We start from the raw sequence: 6,154 nt of genomic DNA on the forward strand, positions 1-6,154 counted from the left end.
GTCGTACTCGCGGAGCGAAAGCAAGGCGTAGAGTAATTGCAAATCAAACTGGGGAAGAACGGGCATGAGCGAACGAGCGAATGAGACAAAGAATGGCTCAAATACGTGCCGAGAAAGCAGCAGAGCGACGTGCAGCCAGACTTGAGGAGGCACGGTTGCGAGCACGGCGATCGCGTTCTGCAGCTTCAGATCTGCTTCGTTCTCAACAGAATGAACGCGACAGGCTGAGAGTGGCTGAGTAAAGTTTATTTTTCATTGTTTTTCATTTTGTTTTCTTAACGGTTTTCCTTATTTTTCAGTGCAATTGGCGGTGGGATTGATCTGTGTCGATTGATCGGCGTTTGAATTGAAATATTTCGTTAGACTGAGCCACAGGAACGCGTGGCCGGGTACAGATAATTTTTAATATAACACTAGAAGTGAAGTGAAATAGACATGCCTCGTGATTTGCATTCTTTAATTTTAAACTACTTAAACAGTCAGTAAGCAGTAGTTACATCAAATACTCGGCATAGAATCTAAACGTCACCAAAAGTGTGCGTGTATAATCCCCTTGAGAATAAGAAGTTGTCAATCTGCAGCTGCTCGTCTCCATTTGAGAATTAACGGGAAATTCCGTGGCTATGATGTCCGGTACACTGAAACAGATAAAAGATTGTGCTTGTTTATATAATAGTAATACTTGTTAATGACCAACAAATATAATTTTCTGCTTCAAAGCAGGAAGGTTATCGACTGAACTAAGCATAAGTCAGAATTTTGATCTCTGTTGTGGATAGTCAATTCATCTCCTGCCAAATCTTCACATCAGATCTGGGGGCCCACACAGCTTCACATCCAATGGGAACTTGGGCAAAGTTTGCTGCTCCATTATCAGTATTTATTTCATACAAACTGTCATTCCTAGTTTTGTGTTTTTTTTTGGAATAGTTCCTCTCTCTATTTCAGCACTGACTTTCCTAACACTCTCAACTAACTAACTAACAAACTACCCGAACAATTTATTAACTCGATATAGCTCACTCCTTCTTTATAAGCTGCTAGACGCTCAACTACTCAGGATTTTCCCGACATTTTATGGAAACCGATAATTTATTAATGCGTTCCCAGGAGCTCTCCAACGATCCGTATCTTGAGCCAGATAAATGCAGTCCATAACTCCCCATCCTATTTTCTATGTTAATTTTTAATTATCCTCCCACCTACGTTTAGTTCTATCTAGTGGATACCTTACATCCGGATTTTACAACAATACGTCACGATACACGTACGATGCGATAGTTTTGGTTTTTATGGACTGCACACACCGGATTTTCATAAAGGGATCCTTTGTATCATTAGATTTATCCTCCTTGAGGGCATGTACATGCACATTCGGAACAGTGACTCTAATTGAAAGGACTTGCTTGAAAACGTTCTTGCCTACTTCACAGTGAATGATGAAGCGCTTAGTATCCACACAACTTACCACATTTGCAAGTACCTCCGTCACAGAATGCCCTCTCGAAATAGATAGTGTACTGCCTCTGGCATGTGACCCAACATTGCTGGAAATCGCAGGCCGCTTCTATGAAAAACGGAGCAAAATAAGGATGGCTGTGAAGACTATTTTTCAATACTCAGCATAGAGCGAATAGAAATTAAATTCTACCGATAAGAAAGAACCTCCCATTTTTGTTTGTTTCAAGTTGCCCAGGTAAAATGTCAGCCATGATAAAGGAATATGGTTTGGAGAGTGCTGTATCTTGGTTGTAATGCCGGAAGCCTGACAGAGGCTTACCGTTGTTACAGAAGAATAGAGTGCCTCCTTTTTCTGTTTCATTAAGTGGGGTGAAGAAGGAAATAGAAACAAGCAGAGAAATTTGCCTGCTGCTTGCTGAATGCCGGTTTTCTTGCTTCACTTATATGTAAGCACTGAGGTTGGAGGTAGTATAGACATCCAAAACGTATGTTTCTACTAGACTACGTGGGAACACATTCCAAAAATAGTAAAGATTATAGACACTATCGTAAAAACGTCAAATGCAAGTAATTTGGATTAATTACCGGCGAGAAAAGATAATTTTTCTCTTCTTTATAACGTTCAGTGTACCTTGGATACAACCCAGTCTCCTACTCAGTGGGTGCCGAGGGCTCTTTTCTCAGGGAGAAAATGGACGGGGAGTGAAGCTGGGCCAATCAACTACTACCGAGGTTCAGAATTCATAGAGCTATACTTTCATTTCTTCATTGATAGTGATTATAAAGGAAGTATAATGTTATCCCTCTGCTACGTTATTTAAGCACCACGAAATGGAGACGTATGTGGAGTGTAGTGACAGCTCCATGTATTCTAAAGGCCTCGGTTCCCCTTGGATAAGAGAATTAGAAGCTCCTATGCCGTGGGGGAGAGAAAAATATACTTGTAATTAAGAATTGTGAAAAGTCAATACGAACAATTACCAATGCAATCCCCTTCTATAGTCACTCATACACGTGACGGTAAGTTAGCTTACCTGCAGGGTACTGAGCGATGAAGGTGCCGAGCACGACGAGAATTGCAAACAGGAACACGGCAGTCCTCATTGTAGCGAACTTGGAGTTTCTGGGGTATCCTTGGTATGATGGAGTTCTCAAGATGCCCACAAATAGTTTTCAGACACTGCGTTTTGCAGAAACCAGATTATACTTCGCGCAATTTCTCTATTTCAGCAAATGTGTGACTTGAGAATAACCTCTGAGTTCTATAATCAATGTAAAGTCTATAGTTGTCTGATACGTGGGTTAAAATGCGTTTAGAACATCCTGTGATGTGGTGTACATCGCGCATTCGTGGTTTATTTGTTGTCAGAATTTCGTTGTTATTGAAGTCGGACATTTTTGCTAAGATTTTCCATTTTGCCCCCCCCCCCCATATCTCTTAGGCTCATGTTTACAACAAGGGATTAGAACAGTCTAATTCCGTTTCTATCGTTATCATGCGGTCCCTGAAACCCATGGATAAAGACGGGAGATCTGGACTATATTGGCTAACAGAAAATTCCGGTGTTAGCCCCGATCAGAACGCGCATTCAGTCCTTACCAATGAGCAGTGTACAGGGGAATGAGTTTTGAGATCTATATTAAGGAGAGAAATTATGGTGGTGTTCGTGTTAGATATTCACTGGTATTTCGGGGGAGGCTGTGCCTCCATCTTCATGAACCCTGAACCTGAAATAATAGTCTCATTCGGATTTAATATCAAATTTTTTTCAATTTCATTTTTGGCCAAGATCAATTTTTCTGCGTTTCGCTACACCACATTTGTAACTGCATACATAGATGTGTTTTGAATAAAATGAAATGAAATTGTCACTAATTCAATTCGTTAAGGTAGCAGACATAGACAGTAAGTCGTTCATTTCACTGACCACCTGTGTCATAGGCAGCCATTTCTATCTCGCCTGTCTCAACGTACTTTTCAAACTCAGGCAACTGTTGGTACATAAGTTAATTTTAGTTGCAGAGCCGTAGTAATTTTGCTCGAATATCACGTGTTGTATCAGTAAACTGAAATGCTTTAATTGTTTAAACTCTGAGACGGAACGTACGTGTATGTCCTCTCAAGCACAGGAATAATAACAAAAGAGAGTTACATTCTCGAAGCTGTTGGGATTCCTCGCTGCAGTGGCAACCAACATGCTTTGGCGTGTGCCATTTGCTACAGTTCTATATATCCCTAATTGCTTACTGAGATACTCGCTGGCTCTTGTTACGATAGAAATTTTATAGATTAGGGTATAGGATGTCATTTGTATTTATTGCTTTTTTATTGTTATTATCCGCGTATATTTGTTTAGCGAATGCCCATTAGTCACTTTTATTATTATTATTATTATTATTATTAAAATTATTATTATTGGAGGTGTGGGTTTCCCCATGCACCGCGACCAGTGGTCTATTGTACGTCCCCTCTGAGGTATTCTGCCAGTCTCTATACACTACCGATACTGGCGCGTCCCATCAGTCCCGAGTCAGCCAGCGAGTTCGGCCTCTACTGGCTCAGNTATCCCTAATACTGAGATACTCGCTGGCTCTTGTTACGATAGAAATTTTATAGATTAGGAAATAGGATATCATTTGTATTTATTGCTTTTTTATTGTTATTATCCGCGTATATTTGTTTAGCGAATGCCCATTAGTCACTTTTATTATTATTATTATTATTATTATTAAAATTATTATTATTGGAGGTGTGGGTTTCCCCATGCACCGCGACCAGTGGTCTATTGTACGTCCCCTCTGAGGTATTCTGCCAGTCTCTATACACTACCGATACTGGCGCGTCCCATCAGTCCCGAGTCAGCCAGCGAGTTCGGCCTCTACTGGCTCAGCTGAATCTCTCGATGCTTCCCCCATCTATCAGAGGCGTTAGAGATTACTGTTGGGTGGAAATGTCCGATCAATTTGGCTCAGTGGTCCCCTTGGGATATGAGGTTCTTTTACGTGCCGTAAACTACGACACGGGACCCACAGCTTAAGTTCCCTCCCGGAGGACTTGTTCATTGAATTTTTCCGCCCTTAAAAATTCCACGACCTCCGCTGCGTTTGAACCCGCATACCTTGAGTCATGAGGTGGGAACGTTACCCCTAGACTACGGAGGCCGCTTCCTTTTATTAAGTTCCTTGTTTCAACGTCAGAACGAGTAATATTTCGTCCAGTTGGAACTGGCTTGACTTCAACAGAATTAGTAAGAAATTACTTAGTGGAATGTAAGGCAATAGCCAATGAATTTAAGAAAATATAGGAATTTATTGCTTTTTACCTTAACGAAGTTACTGAGCCCTCTCACTGCTGCGACAACCGCTCGTGCTTTGGTGTATGCCACTTGCTACAGGTCTTATATATCTGTAGTGACTTTGGTCGAATTTTCCTCGAAATTGAAACGCGCATGTCTCTTGTTATCAATAATATTTTTGTACTGTTATATTAGAATCCCTGTGGTGCAGGAAACCATATATTATAAGTTTGTGTCAATGTCTCCCACACAATTTATGTAGTAAATTCCCAATATTTTTGCGATAACCGGCTTTGTTCAATGTGGGCACATGTCGTGTTACAGCCTGGTATAGTGGCCTGGTATCCAAAAAATTCATTAGGACATACTTAATAAATGTTAGGATAAAGTAATTTTAATCTCGTTTTAAATTTACTCGTATATTTGCACACGATTTTTCATTTCACCCCCAGTGCATCTTTGACGTCACAGGCCTCTGCTTCGGATAATTTGTTATCAATTTTCTAGGTTTAACCAGCCATAAATTTGCAAGTTGGAAAAACTCCAGTTTCTTTTCTCGTACCACTTTTATAAATTGCTTAGTGATTTATTAAACTCGCAAGTAGGATGGGTTTTATAAAGAGGCGTATTTGCTCTATGCAGGAACTACTGAGGTACGGAAACAGCCGTTTCTAAATAATACACGTACGCAGCAACGCAACAACGGGGTTATCTTACCCGTTTCTAGGCAACGGCTCGATAAACAAAATTCCGCATAGGAAATATATTAGATTGCCTATTAAATTCAGCTCAATTATATATCGAATTATTTTTTTCACACTATAAATTTTTTGTTATATAAGGAGCAGGATGTAAACAATCGAGCCCAAATTATAAAAAACAGAAAATAAAATACAGAGAAAATTAAAAGTCTTCTATACTGTGACATACAGAATATAAGTATCCTGAAGATGAAATTTCAGATTCCTCCGAAACTTTGATACATATCTACTTCACTTAACGGTGTCATACTACCATAGTCAATAAGTTCGTGGAATGGCCGCAAAGCATCATACGGGAATTTAGTATCAAAATATTTCAGCTATTATCAATGTTGGCAGACTTGCATAGCGGCCAACAGCAACTATTCTGAGGGCCGATGTGGATCTGCGTAAGCGTATGTGAATACCTTGTAATATGATGCGGTAAGACCACATTTCACAAACTTAATGACTCCAGCACATATGTCGGAAGATATTAATGCAGAAAGCAGTGAAACTCTGTGACACCACGAGCATCTAAAATAAAAGACAGCACTAGGCTCTTATTCGGGAGTTGTTGGGCTCTAATCTAGGCTAATACCTGAATGATATTTCTCTCGGTTTATCTCAGTTCCTTCAGGCAAATGCCGGAATAGT

The 6,154-nt window shown here is 40.1% G+C and overlaps 1 long non-coding RNA gene across 1 annotated transcript; it reads right to left on the minus strand.

Moving 5' to 3' along the window:
* Window positions 1–439: 439 nt before the first annotated feature.
* LOC111865103 lies at window positions 440–4,891 on the minus strand. The gene is made up of 4 exons (XR_002842926.2): window positions 4,785–4,891; window positions 2,496–2,641; window positions 1,469–1,567; window positions 440–638 (listed from the first exon to the last, which is right to left on the minus strand). It is a non-coding gene; the product is annotated as an uncharacterized LOC111865103 (long non-coding RNA).
* Window positions 4,892–6,154: the final 1,263 nt, after the last annotated feature.

This window comes from Cryptotermes secundus, unplaced genomic scaffold (assembly GCF_002891405.2).
Source record: "Cryptotermes secundus unplaced genomic scaffold, Csec_1.0 scaffold5452, whole genome shotgun sequence".
NCBI lineage: Eukaryota > Metazoa > Arthropoda > Insecta > Blattodea > Kalotermitidae > Cryptotermes > Cryptotermes secundus.